We start from the raw sequence: 22,971 nt of genomic DNA, 5'->3' as shown, positions 1-22,971 counted from the left end.
TTTTGGCATTCGAAGATTTTCATATTTCTGAAAATAATTTACTTTAAAACTATATAATATGTATAAGCAATTTTTTTCCATTTATTAATTTGTATTGATTATATTTTTCTAACACATGTGTTCTTGCAAGAACAAGATCTAGACATCTGGTTAAAATAGTTAAGTCCTAAATAATCTATATTTTATACGGCTTACGGCTATACCCAAATCTAGGGGAACAGAGGGGGAACTGCCCCGTTCATACTGCTATCTCACAATGTAAATTATATTTTTTATTTTTATTTGATACATTTTATTATTATTTATATATAAATGAGCACAGTGAAATGTTTTTTTAATAGGTGGGTATTGAATACTTTTATTTTGCCCCCTCCCATAATTTAAATTAGTTTGCGCCTCTGGCTGTATCTACACATACTATTTGATATTTAAAATGAAATACTTAAATATTTCATAATACGATTATATTATTTAAAATATAGAATTTAATTTAATTTACCCAACTTAATACTTTGTCGTATTTTATATTGGAATATCAAAAATGGGGAATAGTTGTTGGAATTCCAATATTTTAAACAAATATTGATTGAAAGTCTTTTATTTTATTTTTGGTTTAAAATGCTTAAATAAACATTTTGAAGAATCGCAATAATTTAATCAGTTTGAACAAACATTTCTTGGAACATTTCTCTGATGTTTTTGTTGGTATCTACAGAGTACAGATAGTAAATAATTATTGTTATCACAATACTTAGAACAGACATTTATTTTAATTCTCTTTTTTTTTTGACAATTCAGACATTTCGTGGAATTATTACTATACTAGGAACCATAGTTGGATACCTATCAAATATTCAGATTCACATTTTTAATGAAATACAGCACTATATTTTACTAATCGGATTACTTTAACGAGTTAAATTAGTATATACTCGTAAATTCTGTATGATATATGGACGTTTCCCCCGTGACTTCCCCTATCCGGAAATTTTAGCGGTAATACTACCCGAGTAGCATTTATATTGTTCAGTGTCGGTTTCTTTAAACAGTGCATTTTAAACGGTTCAAACACGGTGTGTGAACTGCGTTTTGGTGTATGTTTTAAACTTAAAATTTAACCATTGTTTATGGTCAGTTTTACCGACACTGAATAGTGCTGTGAAAGTGCAAATGCACCGATGGCAATTTGATGGTTCAGTGAACGTGTTTTTACACCGTCGGTAAGTTCACAGAATGTTTGTGAGCACGGTTATATTATAAAATTTATAACTTATAATATACACGGTTTAGAGTCGGTGTTTCTGACACTGGACGGAGCTTATCGTTTGAATGCGCATGCGCAGGCTAGTATGATAATATTATACTGATTGTTGTATAAATATATATGTTATTGTGGTGATTTATCATTATTTATTATTTCGTATGGTGGTATTTATATCTCTCTGTTATGTGTTGTATTATTATTTATTATAATATTATGTTGATCGTCATAGCATAACCTAAAACATAAGCGTTGTAATTTAAAATATTTAAATTTGAGTGCGGTACTGCGGCAATATTGCGTGTTTTATTCGTTTATAGTTAAACTATTAAATTTTAACTCACCAAATATTCGACTGCAAATCTACTGCAATAGTGCAATATGTAAGTATGTGGCATAAGTACATTAAGTGATTATTAATTATACTAATTATAATATTAACCTACCTACCTGCTTTGATTTAATAATCAATGCGTATACCTATAATATTAGCTAGGGTTATTGCGCATAGCGAGCGTTTAACTCTTATAACATTTTTAAACAGCACACATACGTGCATCAGCTTCTTAGAATCTTATAGGCACCTATCTAAATTAGACTACCTATACTAATATAATAATAATAATTATTTATATTATAATTTATATTATATTTATATTATTATTATATCTATATTTAATTAGATATATTATGGTGTTTACAATGTTTTTTTTTTTAGTATTTTGTTTAGTAAGATTTGGCCTATAACAATATATTTCTATTTAATATGTTCTACATTCTATAGATCCTTTATACTACAGTTTTATCCAACTATTTTTAGTCTTTATTATTTTTTATTTTAATAGGTCTAAAGCCACTCGTTATAGACAAAGAAAAAGAGCAGCTCTTGAAGCTTCTTATTTATTTCCATCAAGTAGTGATAATAGTGAAAGTGATAAACCATTAAGTCATACTGCATTACCATTTTCTTCTTCAATTGAACCTAATAATTATTTAACTGCAACTACCTCAAGAAATGTAAATTTAAATAATCCACCAATTTTAAATGAACAGATTGACACAGAAAATGAAGTACTTTCAGATAATAGTTTTAATCAGAGTTTTAATATTAGTGACAATTTTTCAAATAAGGATAGTTATAGCAATAATAGTTCAGATACTGATGAAGACACATTTTCTGAAAATTTGAATACTAGTTTAGAATTAGAAATTGCATTATGGGCTATACGAAATAATATTTCTCATTTAGCATTAAATGACCTTTTGAAAAATTTAAAAAAATTCCCACAATTAAATCATTTACCAAAAGATGCACGTACGTTATTAAAAACACCCCCAACTGCTATAGTTAAAGAAATCAAATGTGGAGTATACCATCATTTTGCCATTGGTCGAGAAATCGAACATTTAATTAAACATTATAAAACTATTCCTCATACTTTATTTTTGATGGTAGGTATTGATGGTTTACCACTGACAAAAAATCCACCTAGTGAGCTTTGGCCAATTCTAGGCTATTTTTCAAACTTAGAGTCTCAAAAGCCACATATTTTTATTATAGGAGCTTATTTTGGAAAAATTAAACCAGAAAATTGCAATGAATTTTTACAAGATTTTGTTAATGAGTTAAGCTCACTTGTTAAAGATGGTTTTGTTTTTGAAAATAAGTTAATTAAGATCTTGTTAAAGGGATTAATATGTGATACTCCAGCTAAGTCTTATGTTTTAAATGTAAAAGGTCACACAGGAAAAAATTCTTGTTTAAGATGTCACACGGTTGGAATGTATGATAAAAATGATCACCGTGTCTATTTTCCTGAGTTATACTCTCCTATTAGAACCCATGATGCATTTATATCATATGAAGACAGTGAATTTCATCGTGGTGAAACTTCTTTTACTATGATTCCTAAATTTAATATAATTAATGATATTCCATTTGACTATATGCACTGTGTGTGTATTGGTGTGATGAAAAAATTGTTAATGTTTTGGAATGGAAATTTTAAATTTCATAGTCAGACCCTACCAAATAATTTGTTATCCGTATTAAATAAAAGAATTAATAATTTAAGTCAATTTATCACGGAAGATTTTCAAAGAAACTTAAATGAAAATAGTCGAAAACATGCATTTAGAGATGCAAGTCGGTGGAAAGCTGTAGAACTAAGGCAAGTCCTTCTTTATACTGGTATGGTTGTATTTAATGGCATTTTAAGCAAACAAGTCTATGAACATTTTATGTTATTATGTGTAGCAATGAGAATTCTTTCTACTGCACATATTTCTAACGAATATGTGGATTTTGCTGGATCTTTAATTCACCATTTTGTGGCATTATTCCCTAACATATATGGGAAATCATTTATGTCGCACAATGTCCATGTTATACTCCATCTAGCTGATGACGTTAAACGCTTTGGACCTCTTGATAACTTTTCAGCCTTCAAGTTTGAAAATTACATGCAACCATTAAAAGCAAAAGTGAGAAGTGGAGCAAAACCATTACAACAGATTGTTCAACGCTATGCTGAAGAACGAATATTATCCTGCAGTACTATACCAAAATCAATCAATTTAGGACATATAAATGTACAAACAAAATTAAAAAATAAACCAATGACCGATGATGCTAGTGATCCACAATACACAGGTTGGAGGGCTAAAGAATTTTCTGTTAAACTAAATAGTTGTGATAATTGTGTGAAAATGGTTAATGGTGATATTGTAATAGTAGAAAATATTGCAACTTCAAAGTTAGAAAATGATATTCTCATTATTGGAAGAAAATATGACAAGCTTACCAATTACTTTGATAGTCCTTGTTCTTCAAAATTATTGCATATATATATGCTGCTTCTCAATTGAGTCACATACAGTCTTGGAAACTTTCTGATGTCAAGGGAAAATTGATGAGTTTGCCAATGCCAGATTGCACAACTAAAATTATTGTGCCATTGCTGCATTTGCAATAATAATTAACAGTTTCTTTATTTATTTACTTTTTTTTTTTTTTTTTTAATGGTATTTTAAAGACACATATTTTCAATGAATGATTTTAAAAACCTATAATTTTATAAATAATTTAATATATATAGTCTACCTAGACTGTGGTGCTCAAGACAAGATCTAGTATGAAGCTAACATCCGTCCCTGCACATAAGTTGGCTGCTGACTAACATTCTTATTTTATTAAGACCAGTAATTTTTATTTTATTATTATAGGTCGTCTTGGTTTGTAGTTGTATTTAATGATACAAATGAAGTCCAAAATGTACCATGTACATGGATTATAAATGATAAAAGTTGTTGGTTTCCATTTATAAAATCGGATGGTCATGATTCACACTATTTTACTCCAGCTCAAGTACAAAAAATGATAATTCAGTGTACTAAACCAAATAAAAAAGATGGAAAGTTGTATGATATCACAAAAGTTGGAGGACCTTATCGTAAGACAGTAAAATTATTATTATTATTATTATCTTTAATTAATCTTTTTTATTATTTTAGGTAAAGAAAGCCAATCAAGAAAAGCATCAAAAATATGGTCAGAATGCGATTCTTCAAATTCAGAATCCGATGAACTGCTAGTGCCAAGAAAAAGAATGGTGAAACGTATTTATACACCTGAAACTTCGCCCATAAAAAAACATAAAAAATACAAGAGTCAAATTAATAATAAAGAAATTGAAGAATCCGCAGTGTTAACCTTTTTATCGCCTCCTACATTTTCAATTGATAAAAGTAAATATTATATTATAAAGCATACACAGTGTTCAAAAGTTGGGCAACAGTCATTAGACATGGGACTGGTAAACAATAATAATGATATGATGTAATTATAAATTATATTTTACCATATTATTCTATACTACCTATATTGTATCATATTATTGTTTATCAATCCTAATTAGTCTAATGACCGTTTCCAAACTTTTTGAATACCTGTATATTTTTTTTAAATCATACTACTATATACTATTTTATTATTATTTAATATTTAGTGTCTGATTCAGAAGTTATTTTTTCAGAAAAAGTAGATGATATAGCTGAAGATAGTGTTTCTTCAAATTCATGTAATGTTACTTTGTTATAAAATATGTTTTAATATAATTGGTATAATATAAAGTTATTTACATCAACAGCTGTTAATGTACAATCAACTGATACTGGACCAACACAACAACAAATTCCTCAAACCACAACACCAGAAAAATCAAATTTTTTGATTGATGAAAGTAATAACATAAAAATTAAATTATTATTAATAAAATACATTATAGAATTAACTTTGATAAATCTTTAGGAACTGACTTTTCTCAAAATTCTCCTATTTTCTCAACCGTTGTTACTAGTAATATTATTGATTTAAATCAAAGTTAAGTTATCATAGGTAATATTTGCACTTATTATTTTTTTACTATGAATAATTACAGTTATTAAAACTGAAACAGCTAGTGAACATGATTAAAATGGAGGTTTTGTTTTCTAAAAAGTTTTTTGGCTAATTAAATAAGAAATATAAGAATCGCTGAGATTAAAGAAAAAATTTTTTTTATAGTTTTCTCATTATATTAAATGTCTGGCTTGGATAATTTTTATTTATGTCTATGATTTTATGTAATTTTCTAGCTAACTGCAGTTCACCTGCTGCACCAGAACCAATAATAGATAATACTGATAAAAGTTTTAATGGACAATCAAGTAATATGTAGTTGTAGAAATAAACAAATACATTTCAAACTTTTTTGTATTTAAAAATTAAATAAATAATTATTTTAATTGTAGGTGATATTGCAAATGAATCTGATCTAATTGGTGAATTTATAGCATCAGCTAATGCAGTTGATTTTATTTTTGATGAGAGCAATACTTCAAACTTGCAGTTAATTAATGATGGTTAGTATTATTAAAAATATAATTTAATAAGATTTGATACAACAATATTATATAATTATTTCAGACAATTTTGATAACAAAGGGTTTGAAGAATTAAAATCTTCTATATCAAATTTAGAAAAATCTACTACTTCGGCTTTCAAAACTAATGCAGTTTTAATGCAAATGTTGAATAATTCTAATGTAAGATTGTGTAAAGCTATTGAGACCATGGATCAAAAGCTTCAAACTATAATGAAGGCAGATTCAAGAGTACGGGCATTGGCTCTGCCTATTCCTGCATTACCTGCAGCATTTATTGATATGTTACCTGTTTATAATATTGAACTTTTGGATACAGTTGAATGTATGCTCTCTCCTCAAAATGAAGATGGACTTAAAAATAGAGAAGATTTGGTAATTAATTTTATACGGGTGGTTTAATTTTTAAAAATTTTTAACATTGTAATGATTCATATTTTTCATTTCAGAAATCGTACCTTCTGGTAAAATTGGGCTGTCAGCGTACATTTTCGTCTGCTATTAGAGAAGCAACTAACATATGTATTAAACACAGTGTTCTGCAAGCATTTAGTTATAAAGGAAAAACTAAGAGGAAATTTACTGATTTGATTTTGTACAGTGTGATTTATGGTTAGAATTTATTTAGTGTTTTAATTTACTTAATACTTGTTATCTTATGTAATATATTGTATTTTGTTTAACAGAATCGTTGTCTGGATACATAATATCACCATCCGATGAAACTAAATTCCATTCAGTACTCGACAACCACATAAGACATGCGCCTAAAACTTTATTATAATTATATATTATTGTAAATAAAAAAGTTTTCCATTATCTTATATGTTTATTTTAATTATTAATCTAAATTTAAATACACTGGGCAATTTACTTAAACAATTTCTTAACTCAGAATACTGAAACAAAACTGCAAATTTAGATAAAAATATGAATATCAAATACAAACAGTTCATTACTTATAAGAGTTTATAATTCATATTTTATATACATAGTAGTTAAAAGGTGTAATAAGAAATTTGTTTTAAGGAGAAGACAACAGTTTTGTACACCGAGTACTACATTTTCAAGTACAGTGGTGAATGGTAGCCAGAATATTAAAAAAGGCTCTGCAGGGGGATAATCCCTCCTGAATACACGCCTTGACATAGTTTATATTCTCCCCTATACTACTTGATCTCCAATTCATGTTAAATATATTAAAAATACTAAATATTAAGCTTATGACAAGAGTATTTATTTTATTTTGAATAAATTAAGTGTAATATGTATGGTTTATAAATGTATTATGGCTGCTCAAAATTTTTGAAAAAGGAAATTTTTTACAATATTTTTTTATTTAATCTTGAATATTATATATTTAATTAATTTCTTAAATAACATGTAATTACATAAACCATAATAATAGCATTTTTATTACACGTATATAACCGTTAAACCGTAATGTAACTGATAACACACCGTGTATACACAGTTAAATGTGTCACATGATTACAGTTAATACACCGACCGTATTCTCTAAATATAACAACTGAAATGCCCTTTATGTACACAGAAACACGGATCATGAACTGACGTGTGTACATTATGAGCACGGTGTGTCGCATGTAAAATTTCGGTATTCAAAATGGTCAAAAACACAGTGCATGGACGGCTTATACACCGTGTGTCACACAGACCCTTTATAGATGATTTGACACATTGTATACACAGAAAATGTTACTCGGGTAGATATTTCCCCTAGGACTGAAACGTCCCCCCTCCCGAATCTATAATATATACATATTTACATAATAATAGGTTTGAAAATAGATACTTTGATTTTACCAGAAATATAAACGATCATCTGATATATGACACTGATAATTTAAAGAATTTTTTTTTGCATTTTTTTACGATTTTAATACATTTCCTTAGTTTTTAGAGCGTTTTTCACAATTTATTAATAAAACAAACAATATATTGGAAAGGTGGAAATTTGAAATAATAAATTTGCAACACTAGTGCAAATTAATCATCCAAATATATTTTGATTTTTATTTAAGCTCATCTACAGATGAACCACTCAACAACTCAAGTGTTTCAATAAAAAATTTTAATTATAAATCAACAATAATTTTATTTTTATTTTTTATCAACAGTTTTATTATATTCCGTGATATTTTTGATTTTCATTATTTAATTTTGTATTTTTAATATCAACACTATTATTATATTCGTGATATTTTTGATTTTCATTATTTAATTTTGTATTTTTAATATCAACAGTGTTATGATATTTCGTGATATTTTTAATATTTTGTATTATATATAATTTTCGTAAACAGTAAATTTATTTACATTTATACAATTATACAGGGTGATTCTTTTAAGTGGGTACACTAATTATCTCGAAAAGTATTAACTTTTTTTGAATTTTTTTTTTTTTAAACTTCTATGTTTATGTTTTTCTAAAACCGTATAATATTTTAATTTTTTTTACCCTTATATTTATTGGTGAAACCACTATCAACTTTTGATTTTCAAATGGTAACATATAATAAAAATATTATGAATTAATAATCCCATTTTTATTGTAAATTTACGCGTTAAAATTTTTATTTTTCGTCGATTGGTTCGCGAGATACAACTCCTCAAAGTATTGGTGGTTTTCAAAATGTTTTCAATAATATTGTAAAGACCAGGAGCTAGTCATAAATTTGATATCGTTGAACCCAATAGGTTAATAGGTATCAAAATAAATAACAATTAATTAATGATTACCATTGTACTTTAAATCCTAATTATTTATCAACTTATCGACTAATTGGACATACCAAATTACCCAAGAATGATATATGAAAAACTGGAAATATATTATGACAAATTTATTTTAATCACAATTTCACAGATAATTATTTAAAAATTAAAATCATAGAGTATAATTAAAATGGTACCACCACGACACCACATAATTATATCTTATAACCACTAATGATTAAGGTATACCTTGATAAGTCCGTGACTGGTTAATGGTTATATGATTATAATATTATGCAGAAAGTAAAATATATTAAATACTTATATTTAGGTGATAATAATGCGCAATTGTCACGAATTTATGATAGTTCTATCAACTATCAATTATTATCTTCAATAATATTGTTCTGTGATATTGTGAATGATATTATTAATGTTGTATGATAATAGTAAAAAATGGAATAGATTATAGAATAACAATTAATAGATATTATAATTTTAAATAATTAATTACCTTTTTTTAACTAAAAATATGACTAAAATAAATATGATAAGGGTCTTAATTCGAATTTCAAATGATAACAAAATTTTTTATTTCTAAAAAAAAGGAATTCGATTAATTCGAACTCTTTAAATGAAAAGGAAACTTAACATCAAATAGTTTTGATAGTTTCCATCACAATGGTATATTGGTTTTGGTATTTTCGTAAGATATAAGTATATAATTAATGATAACTTGAATAAGATGAACAATTTATTAATACAATAATTTATGATTTTATTAATAAACTATAACCTACAATCATAACATTTTATTATTTTAATACACCTTTGGAATATATGTATACCTATTTAAAATTATCTACATACCTACATATTCACACATATGTACACATAGTAAAAACAATGAATAACAAAAAAATATAATAAAAATCAATAGGTACCTATTTTATAATATATATAATATATATGTACAATGTACATATATACATACATTTACATAAAAATATATACTAGGTATAATAAACATCAAAATCTATTAAAAATAAATTATTGTGTTTGAGATCTTATAAAATTGTCCATAATACAATTTGAACAAAATAATTTTATATTTATCTTGTAGTTTGAACGATATATAAGTATATACAACATACTTAATAGCTATAAAACTTAGTAAATAATAAACTTATAAATAATTACATAGTAAATGATACATTTTTTTTTTTTAATAACATAATATAATACCTGTATGCTGAATTAAATTTCAGATGGTGTATGACAAATTGAAGGGTCTCATTACTCATTTGTAAAATCTCTTCAGAGGCGCACATAAAGCTACCTAAGAAATTATTTTATACACCTTATGATACAACTAATAGAAATCTAAAAATGTAATTAAATTCATATAACATGAGGTGACTTCAGCCATATTGAAAATATTATTTTCACAATTTAACATTATTTTATTAACTATATTTTTACAATACAATATTAATTTTAAATTTTACTTTAACTTGTATAGTAGACATACATACATATAACTGACATGTCTTATTTTTATAATTTACCTTTTCATAGGTTTATTATAATTATTTTTTTTTTTTAACTATTTCACATTAGTTTTGAGATAACTGTAACAAGTCAATAATTTTAATTTTAAATATACATAAAATAGTACCTAACTATAAGTTAACATCTAGCATACTGTATTTTTTAAATGCATACTAATTGTACAACTTTTTTTCACTTATTTTACTTAATTCAAATTTGCAAATCCTACATATTACCCAATATTATATTTATAATATTACAAACCACTTAGGTAAATAATTTCAAATTATTTAAAAGTGAAAGACAACGAATAGCTGAATATTTCAAGTTTAAATTTATATAATGTTTTATTTTAAGATTATTTTAATAATATAATTATGAATATTATTAAAAACAATAAGGTAATATACAGGAAAACAGCTTACCTATTTCAATATATCATGACTGAAATCACCCCATTTTATATTACTATTATTATGAATCACTATAAAAGGCATTTGTATAGCAGGTTATCTACCAATTTACTAGAAGTGATCCACCACAGTATTAAGATATGTAAATATACATTGTACAATGTACATATTAGGTATGAAATACATTTCATCATTAATATTATTAAGATATATTTTTTTAGGATCATAAAATCAAATAAGAATCCATTTAAAAATACATTCTTCACTTTGTTCAGAATCTAATACACAGTTCACCATAATTGACTATTGCAACGATATAAAAATTCTATTTCAATTATCGCAATTAGGCGTTCCTACATGGCACGAATTGAGATACATCTTAATTCGTGCTACATGGCAACATTATTATAATACATTATAGTTATTGGCTTAAATTGAGAAGTATGTAATAAGTAATAACTATAATAATTAATAGGTAAGTAATAAAGGAGTAGAAGTGAAATTGATTGACTTTATTACTACTACTATTAAATAAATGCACAGGTATCTGTGGTGAATATTTATAAAATTTGATAGAGTCCCTGCTAGACAAATGCCCTTTAAAATTGTACCATAATTTAAAAGCTCAGGACTATGATAAGTCTATTCCAATTTAAATCATACAGTCAAATCAAAATATTCGTAATGCAAAAATGCAAAATATGAGTTAAGATCATAACATGTATTCAATAAATAGAAGCAAACTCAACTTTACCCCTAACTAAAAAAATACAGTAAAATTTAAAAGTGGGACTAATAATATTTATTTGGATTTAGTAGGTGGTAATACCTAAATAGCTAACAACACCAATCAAACAGAAGGAACTATTCAGTTGCAAAACATTAAATACAATATACAATATTATACATAGTTTAAAATAAAAATATTTTTATGATACCTAAACATTAGGATTAAGACATACCTACCTAATATTATAACAAAGTGGTTATTTAAGGATAATATTTTATAATTCCATATATAATAATAAAGGTGAACAATCTATGATTTTTTGTTTTTTAATTTTTAAAGAAACGTACAATTTACCACACATTTATGATTGATTTGATGTTGTTAGCTAATTAACTTGATTGTATAATATTTGTTAAAATTAAAAAAAAAATACATTAGTATCTAAAATGTTCATTTAACATATTTTTAGTTTACTATATTATTGGAATTAGTTTTCTTCTGGAATGCATATTGTCAGACTTGATTTTTTAACTTCTTTGAAATTAACTTGAGTAGTTGAATATCTAATAAGTTAAGAAAGGATAAATATAACCAAATAATTTAACAGTAAAAAATATGTTTACATACTTAATTAATTTTATAGTATCTTCAACTATCAAAATTATATATTGGAAACAATATTTTGATTTATCATCGTTCTCATTTGCAAATTTGGAGGTAGAAAGTTATATGATTTCATTATTTATCTTTCAAACCATCTGACTAAGTATTTTTGTAGTAAATACGGATAATGTTAGTTCTTAATAATAATTACTATGCCAGAATGCAAAATTTGAATAAATGCAAATTAAAAGTACTTCTGAACAGAGAACATTATATTTTTAAGTATATTGTAGGTATAAATAGATAGGCACCTCGCAGCCATCTTGTTGTGTCCGAGTAGATGGTAATAAGTAATAATAGGGTTAATAATATATTATGTTGTATTAGGTTTGTGCTATGGTGTCAGCTAATAATTTTTAGAATAAAACAACTTTTGTGTTATCAAATGTTGAATAACATTTGGTGGTGTAACTGAATGAACAAAACTGATTAAACTGAAAATAAAATTTAATTAAAAACTGTTAATATGTAATATTGTATATTGCATGCACAAATTAATGTATTAATCAAATTTATTTTTCTACCTATACATTTTATTTATTAAAAAAAACTTACCAATAAATTGTAAGTACAAATGTTGTGCTTTCCAAGTGGTAGGTATTATCAAATTTACGCCACACTTAATAATATAGATCACAAATTACGATGTCATCAATGGAAATTTTTCGACAAACTTAATTATTCAAAAACTATTGCGTTAAGTACTTCAGTATATTATTATGTTATTAAAGAAATTTAAACTGTTAGTATACTTAACGGTATAACGTATAAAACATACAATAATTAGTTTAATTACTAATTACATCATACATTTAAATCATTTAATATTTAATTATTTAAGTAATAACTAATAAGCACTATGCAGTTGGCCACATGGTTTAAAATAATTACAAATTACAATTTACTTTTTACTTTGAACTTAAGTTCCAGTTTATCACAACTGATACTGATTGGTTTTCCACGAGGTTTTCTATTGATATTATCATTTATCATTAATTAATTAATATCATATATTTTAATCAATGATATTATTGTCATAAATAATGATAAAGGTATCGCCAAAGTTTTGGTAATATTATTATCATTGTACGGTAATAATAGGTATATGCGTCGTAATGATGTCATAATATTGTCATGTAATGAAAACAATGGAGGGGATTCGATGCGAACAGCCAAGTTCAACAAAACGTAGATTTTATGGTCAAATTAGCATATTATATATACATTTAATATATATATATATAGGTTTAATAAGACATTCAATTAATCAGGTACAAAGTACAACAGTTATCAATACTGATACTTATTAGGTCGTACGGTATCGAATTTATCAATTATAGCTCCTGGACTTTACAAATGAAGACATGATGTATAAACAATGCTGCATTTACCGACTATAACACCTCCTTCAACGGCTTCAACCACCAATACTTTGAGGAGTTGTATCTCGCGAACCAATCAACGAAAAATAAAATTTTTAACGCGTAAATTTACAATAAAAATGGGATTATTAATTCATAATATTTTTATTATATGTTACCATTTGAAAATCAAAAGTTGATAGAGGTTTCACCAATAAGGTTAGGTTAACCAATAAGGGTAAAAAAAATTAAAATATTATACGGTTTTAGAAAAACATAAACATAGAAGTTTAAAAAAAAAAAAATTCAAAAAAAGTTAATACTTTTCGAGATAATTAGTGTACCCACTTAAAAGAATCACCCTGTATTTATATATTAATTTAATCATTTTTACATTTATTTATTTGCATTGTATGTATTATGAATGTCTAATATTTATTTATTTTTTGTACGGTGGGGAGAAACGTCCTAGATTCAAATTATATAGGGATATAAAAAGCAAGATGTTTTACGCATAAACGATGATAAGCACATAATTTAGGGTTTTTTCTTTAAATTTGCATCCCCATGTTTTACATCATTTGTAGTCGAAACTGAGAAAAACAAGATGCTTCAGAATCTTAGTTATTCTCAACGATATTGCATCACTTTAAAATTTAAATGATTAATCATAAAAAAATAATAATAAGATTTCTGCAATCATGGATTAAACAACTTGATAACTATATTATTTGGGCGTTTTCATTATTATACATATAGGTATAATATTAATGTAATTCATCAACAATAATCGAGTAAAAAAAAAAATAAATAAATAAAAGTTGAAGATGACGTTATTATTTTGTGTCAAAAGAAAGGTATTATTGATAAGCCACAGCGATTGTAGCTTATAATTTTTTTTCTATACGAATTAATAATAAATAGGACTATAATTATTTATTTAACACTAAGGTATTCCTCAGTGCTTAGTAGGTACTTAAAAAGGCTAGTATAACCAAACTGTTCATGCATTTAGACCAATAATGGTGAAAAAAACGGTTACTTATAAAAGTTATAACATAACTACTTACAATCGAATTCGGTTTGCAATATTCATCTTTTCTATGTTCACTCGGAAGTGGATTCTTATACATTCTATACATTTCGTCGATAGTCATAACTAGTAAGCCAAGTATGAGTTTATTTTGAGAAAAGTATTAACGTGCCATGCATTATATTATATAAACAATAGGTATATACAGGGCCCTAAATACAATTTCGGGCCCATGTATTAAATGTTTTCCATTTACCATTTAATAATATAACAATTTTTGGAATAATATATTTTGTTTTTAATTATACCAATTTAATGTCAAATTAACTATCATTAATCAATGACTAAATATATTATATTATATACTTCACAAAATGTTATTTTACATATAATATTATTTAATAAGTATTTCTATTAAAATTTCAAAAATTACAAATAAATTTCAACTCACCCTTATAAAATAGCCGGGCCCCTGTACTCTAGGTCCGTCAGCCCCCCATTTTGGGGACCCTGTACATGTATAATGTATATACTATATATATATATATATATATTAACTAAAAATTAGACGTTCAATTTCAAAGTACCGCCTTTGGACGCCCGAACCGGTCCGCACGAGCGCGCATCGAACGATGAAGATAATTGCCGAACTTTTATCCCCTCTCCACTGCGTGCCGGTCTATTCGTCCGGCCAGGTCCGTCTTTCCGTCGTCGTGCGTATTCGCCACGTACCCGTATGGTGCGTATAGTATAAAACTGTTGTAGTCCGTACCCTATAGTCGTTTTTTCGACTTTGCGACGTTCGTGCTGACTCGTGAACGACGCCCGTGATAGACGGAAACTTCGTACAACGCGTTTTTTCTCTAGTAGCCTTTGCGTCGGTCACACACCATCGTCGCTGCACCGATCACGACGATGTCGTTTGACTACGTTTGTACTTCGCCGATCGAAGTTCTCCTCGTTCCGTCTCGTTTCGAGTATCACTCGCGCGCCATTGTGACACGCGCGACATTATACGGTTTAAAAACGAACCGACGTGATTTCTCATTCTTGCGACAGTATTATTACAATCACTTGTTAATTTAAAAGTGCCGACGACGATATTCGACGTAAATAATATAAGTGCGTTGTCAGCGTCTCCGTCGTATTCATACATACGCTTCTCGTAGACGTTACAGCCCCCGTTGACCTATATATAAGTACAGCAGCAGATACTATTACGGGTACCTACAACGATACGGTTTCACATCATCAACCTATACTCTGGACTCCGTACTCGCGGGATCACCGCCGCCTATGGACAGAGACGAGTAAGTAATATGAACTAATATTATAGTTACAATAATTTGTAGGTACCCTGTTATTATTTTATTTTTTTATTTTTATTACCTCATTATTAAGAAATATCCGTCAGTTGCTAAATCATTTTTAATTATTATTATTATTTTTTATTATACGGTGACATACCGTGCCACGTACAATTTTGTTCGCCCTTACACGTCATAACCGTGAAAACCCAACGCCACACGAAAAGATCTCCCGGGTGCACCGGGAAAAGCCGAGCGCGGCGCGACGCGGCGGTGGTTGGTATCGTCGATGATCGCTGCGTTACGTTATTATCGTTCACTGTCGCCGGCGTGATGGTCGTTCCTCCCCATTTGTCCTTTCGATTTTGCTTGATAGATTGGTTTGATGAATTATCATCTACTTAGTTTGAATGCATTATTAGTAACACAATATGTGGGCTGGGATTTTTTTTTCTCACAAGACGTAACAGTTAAATGTAATATTTTTAAAAAATTGGAATATTAACGTACCGCTTTGTTTATTGTAACGCGTGATTTGAGACAGTAAAAAAAAAAAAATAATAACATAAAATAAATTAGTTTTTAGTTTCTTTTAAAAATTTAATCTATTTTTTGGAGGTAGTTTCGAAAAGTATTATCTGATGTATACTTCACCAAAAATAAATATATAATAATATAATAACCAGATGCGTAATCTTTTTCGTAGGACAGTATTCTTTTTTTGATACATATCCAATAGTGACAAGTATGTGAAATCGTACTCTTTTTATTTTTGAAAATATTAAGGACTAATACATGTTAATGTTTTTTGTAATTTGGTAATTAATTTATATTTTATGGTTCAACCTAATACATCATAATTGATCGGTAGCGTGGTAAAATAATTTAAATATTTATAGTTTAGTTTAAGTTTACTTTAAATTTAAAAGTATTTTCTTCATAAAGACACACATCAGGTGAGTTGACATTATAATTTTAATTAATTAATTTTCATAGTTGATAATAATAGAAAAAAAAATAAGTAATCACTTCGTTCAGAATCTAAAAAACAAATTTTTATAGTAGGGGATTACCTATGAGCAATTCCTAGCAAAAACCTAGAGCGAGACTTAAGTTTTAAAATGTATTTTTTTTAAATTTTATACATCTGGTGAGTGACCATAATATTATATATTTATAGGTATATATTTGAGTAAGTATTTCCTATAAATTGTAATCTATACGACTATACGATATGATTAAACTACAGATATAGCCGAACTTGGGTATTTCCTATAATGTATACTCTTTAAAAATTATTTATAAAAACTAAAAATAAAAAACCGCAGTCACTGCTAATAACGTAGATATTTTGAGAACTCGGTTTATCAATCCGTATTCAGTGACGCAGGACGACTCACTAACACTTCAGGTAAACGTAGAAAAATGCACCTTTTTACCAATCAAAAAATTGTGGTATTTTCTAATTCTAATTGCAGACGAATTTTCAACTATTATATTTAATAAGTGATTGCGGACGTTGGGTAATTAATGTTGTATCAACGATTGACATTAATGGACTGTTAATTTCGCAGCATTAAGATTATGTCGGTGCTTTTGAGGCGGCCGTAAAAAAATTACTTAAATCAATTTAACAACAATATTTTTACAACTTATAATATGAACATATTATGAAAAACTTAAAGTTACACGTGATTGACGGGTTTATCCGTTTTCATCGCATACCTAATACGCAATGAATTAATTATAAATCAACAGAGAGCATGTACCAATAAAAAACGTGTGATGCATTTTTAAAACTTGATACACATGGTGTTCAAATGGAAAATGCTCTTAAACATAACCGTCGAAGAACGATCACTTATACGGCAAAAAGTAAGTAATAGTGTCATTGTGTCAAGCTCGAAGCTGTAGATCAGCAACTCGTGTGATTTTTATACAAACTTAATGTCCGCAATTAGTATTAGGTATGATTATAACGTGTCCGCAATTATTACGTCATAATGACCTGAATAATTCGTCCGTAAATAATTACGTATACGTAAAATATATATGTATGCGTCTAAAAATAAATGCATTGATGCTAATTTTTATTAAGGCTTAAGAGTACAATTTAGATATTATACCTATTGATTATTAGGGTATTGTAATAGTATAAATTTCAAAGTTAGTACTGAGCACAGGTTCAATCGGATTCGGTCGCATCTAATAATATATAAAACATATAATATAATATATATATTATTATTATTAATATAATAAATAAAACTATAGAGATGGCGGTACCTATATAACTATAGACAATACATGCCTCCCCTCGCCATTTCTTAGCTCTGTGGTGATACATAAGAGTGGAATTTCGAAAAGACGGCCCATCTGCCGTGCACACAAGTATATAATATAATATACAACTATATTATATATATAGAACAGTAAAATTTAAAAATGATTTGATATTATATAATACGTATTATATCATGTAACTCGGGTGCTAGCGTGTGACTTATTAATATTGCATAGACTGCCAAGAAATGGCGATATGATATAAACGTATTTTATTGTTTAATATTGTATTAAAAGCCAATTGGACTTTCGTACGAGCCGCGTACGACGTGTCAATAGCATTGACGGCAAAGAGATGGTGATTTTATCACGGACATAATACGTATAATCGCCACTTTTAAAAATAGGATTGTTGTCGATAAACGGACTACTTATTATTAATTATGATATTGCACAGTCGGGCGCTTCGGATATTCTGATAACGGAGAGTTCGATGTTCGTACGTACTTAATGCGGCATAATATTATATTATAAACACCGCCAAATATACCTACATTTAATCGTCATTTAAATTTGTCTAAAAATATGGTATCTCGAGTATTATACGCGAGTCACATAATATTATCATTGATATTTGACAAGTAATGGGACAATAAGGAATTCCCTTGTAGCTATTTTCATAAATTTACACGTAGTGTGTACAATGATTAGACAAAATCAAGTAAATTTCAAAATAATTATTGAACATTTTCACTTTGAAGGTATACTCATACTCGTAAGTCGTAGAATAAAAATACCAATTTTGATTTGCGTCCTTGACACGGGCACTCTTACTACGGCACGGTTTGTAACTACGTATGTATATTAAAAAATATTAAAATATGTTAATTGTGAAAGACGACAATGATCAAAGAAAAATGTATAAGACTATAATATAGTTGTTGCCTATACTGTATTATAGGCATATTAATTTTATAAGCGTTTCGATTCGTAAAATTTTCAATTAAGTTATTATGCAAAATAATTGCTAAATTAATTAATTTATTAATTTATTAGGTTAATATATGTAAAAAAAATATTACTTGACACCAAGTAATAGCGTTAGGTTTTATTTTCTAATACAACACAATTAAACATCAATTCCAGATTATCGTATTAGTTATTATAATTATAAATTGTTTTAATAATATCACTAATTTCATTTATACTTTTAGTACCTATCTAATTTAAGTTGTATTCTGTCAATATCTTCAACTATTTTGGCGTCAGTATTTTTAAACAACCACATGCACAGTGTTGAAATAGTCTTCGCTTATCGACTGTGACTGTAAGTACCTATCTAATATATTTTTATGAATATAGGTTAATCGTTATAAAAATTAATTTTAACATTATCGGTCGATAAATTATTCGACTGTAAGTACTTAAGCTACAGTTTAGCTTAATAATAATAATATTATTCATGTTATTTTAATTCTTACTTGAAAATACTTAGTTGTCATTTTTATAAACAAAGGTTTTACCTGTCCAAAACATGATACAAAGCATGCTTTTCTAAAGAAATTTGAATTAATTACTGATGGTCCCATTTGTAAGAAAAACAGTTTAATGTCTTCCAATAGGAAATTACTTACCTATCATATTTTCATTTTCCTTCATAGAGAATGCAGCCATAAATACACATGTAATATCTAAAATATTATTTTATTATAATTACTAATTAGATAAAATAATTGACCACAGTATTTTTAATGTTATAAAGTCATATAGCCGTTCTTCAACATATAAACAACACCACAACTTTTCATCTAAAAGACATAATAGGTACCTATATAAACATTATAAACATAATATAGAATTAGAATTTTACTTTTATAATAATTGAAGTAGGTACCTAGTTTTGTATACCTACCTATTTAAAACAGTATTATATTAACCTCTACAATAGTCTTCATATTTTTTTAGGATGAGTTCTATTGTAATAATATCACCTATTTTATTTATACTTTTTTTTTATCTAATTTAAATTGTATTCTATCCATTTCTTCAATTATTTTGACATCGGCATTTTTAAAATAAATACATGTACAGTGTTGAAATAAATAGCTCCTTCCTTATCCTTGCTTATCGACTGTAGGTAACAAAAGTTTGGATTAAAAATAATATTATTCGTGTTTTTTTAATTCTTACTTGAGAATACATTTTGGTTGTTAATTTTATAAATTAAGGTTTTACATGAATTTCATAAATTGTGTTCATTTTAAGCTAACTAAATTTTCAAGTATGTGTTAAATAAACATTATTCAATTATTTTAATATAAAAAAAATGTCATGTGAATAATTTTTTAAATATTTTAATTTACCTATGTTGTACTTACATTTAACATAATATTATTTATATTAAATATTATTAATAAATAATAAATAAAGCAATATCAATTTATCAATAAATAATATTGAGTGACAGTACTTTCTTTATAATAAAAATGTATTGTATTAAAAACAGTTCATTATATTTATATATTATAAACATAATATTACTCTATGGTTCAAAGAATGATAAAAGTTTATGATAACATCATATAAATGTAAAAATGTTTTTATATTATGTTATGTACTTATTGATATTTAATATTGTAGTATTTTTCATAATTTGTGATTTGTTTTTACTGCAGTTAATCACTTATATGTCATATTGTTAAACTTTACAAATAATATTAATATAATGAATATTTTAAAATTTCAATTATATAATTGTTTTTCTTTGTAAAAACAAAAGTTATATTAATTTTATTACATTTATGTCTATAATGTTCTATTATTTTAATATACATAAAAAAAAAAAATTGAAAATTTCAAAGATTAGGTTAGAAATTAATAACAAATTTTCAATCACATAAATTATGTAATTATTAATTAAGTTTTTATTGTATACCAAAAATCTGTAAGAACATGACTCACGTGTATGTTTTCCCATCCTATCTCAAGCCAATTCGGCACGGAGGTCTTGTAAGTATGTGCAAAATGACAACTAGTGTATAATGGCGGTGTAAGAAATATATCAACACGTATAGTTACCACCTGTGCTCAACGTGAGTGAACAGTAAAAACTGTTATAATATGTTCATATGTACGTTGGTTTTGTCAATCATACTGATTGACTTAAGACAAAACTTCTGGAAACTGATTTGAATTCTCTAATGGGTATGTCTATTTAAAATCAATCAGGCTATGATTTATGATTTTTAATTTCAATTTTAAATAATCAATATTTAAAATGTTATAATCATAAATGATTAAGTTAATTTTGGTTAAAATAATTGACTCGTTTGCAATCTATTTATTAGAAAACTCATGTCTTCTAATGGAAACTGTGTTGTCCTAGAACAATGGTTTTTATTCTTAAATTATACATTTTTAAAATACCAAATTATATGAAGTGGTTAATTATTACTTATTATCTATTATTTTAGCTGTTTGTAATAGATAGGTACTATAGAATTCAAAAGCTAATTTTATTTCCAACACTTTAAATACCTACGTTTAAGTACAAATTATGAATATTATTAATTAATATGTGGCCTAATCACAATCTACGATATTATATATATATATATATTATCTGCGAATCATATTGTTTGTCTACTGTCTGAGGTGAACAACAGCCTTCTAGCAGCTAAATTTTGCCTTGTTGATAGTGTACTTAACTATATAACTAATATTATTAATGCTATAGCTATTTAGGTTACCAATGTCAGTGATAGACAATTACTGATATCCTAACCAGAAATACTATGGAATTTCAAACAAAATTAGAGAACCACTCGTGTTTGTTATGTGTAACTGTGCAGTGTGCACTATGTATGTTTTATACAATTATTACCAAAAAATGTGTAGTAAATACATTCATAATAGTTACAATATTACCTTTTAAAAATATAAAATATAAAATATATAAAAAATAATAATTCGGCAGCTACTTATTGCATTTGTTTTAAAATTAATGACATTATATACATTAAAAAAAGGTTACATTGTACATAATTTAAAAAATTATTATATGCATCATTATATTAAAAACTATCTGGGAATTAGGATTTATTAATAAACCAAAAATCTTATTTTTATATTATGTATTATCCTTACTTAATATATGTACATTCATTTCTACATTAATACTTTATGTATAATCTCAATGTCTGTACAATAAATGTTTTTGAGCTGTTTGAATACTCACAAGGGGAAAGAAATTGATGTCCCGTGGGATTTTTTTTTTTTAGTTCCAAATTACTGATGCCAACTTTAAATATTTTATTATTTTTTATAGACTTTAACTTACTTAAGTGGCAAATATCATGTATTTTAACATTTTGTGATACTTGGTAAATCATTTTTAATTATTATACATTTACTTTACCTACAACTTTACTAACTTTACTAATCATTGAAAGCAATTTTATGTTTAGAATGTTGGTTTATCATATAATTGTTGCAGTTTACATCTAAAATAGTAATAAAAAACTAAAACAAAATAATTTAAGATATTAATTATAACTATATTTATTATACACAATTATCTTACTATCCATTATCATTTAAATTATTTCACAAAAAAACAAATATAATTTAATAAAATAATTAAAAGTAAGAAAATGAGTTATCTATACAATTCATTAAATTAATACTTGTACCACAGTAATAATAATT

General features: G+C 26.4%; 1 long non-coding RNA gene across 1 annotated transcript; it reads right to left on the bottom strand.

Annotated features, from left to right (window-relative positions):
* Positions 1-12,086: 12,086 nt before the first annotated feature.
* LOC126552769 (uncharacterized) lies at positions 12,087-13,492 on the bottom strand. The gene is made up of 3 exons (XR_007606188.1): positions 12,836-13,492; positions 12,245-12,714; positions 12,087-12,180 (listed from the first exon to the last, which is right to left on the bottom strand). It is a non-coding gene; the product is annotated as an uncharacterized LOC126552769 (long non-coding RNA).
* Between the last annotated feature and the right edge of the window lie 9,479 nt (positions 13,493-22,971).

Source organism: Aphis gossypii, chromosome X (assembly GCF_020184175.1).
Source record: "Aphis gossypii isolate Hap1 chromosome X, ASM2018417v2, whole genome shotgun sequence".
NCBI lineage: Eukaryota > Metazoa > Arthropoda > Insecta > Hemiptera > Aphididae > Aphis > Aphis gossypii.
This window is presented reverse-complemented; position numbering and strand designations above follow the sequence as displayed.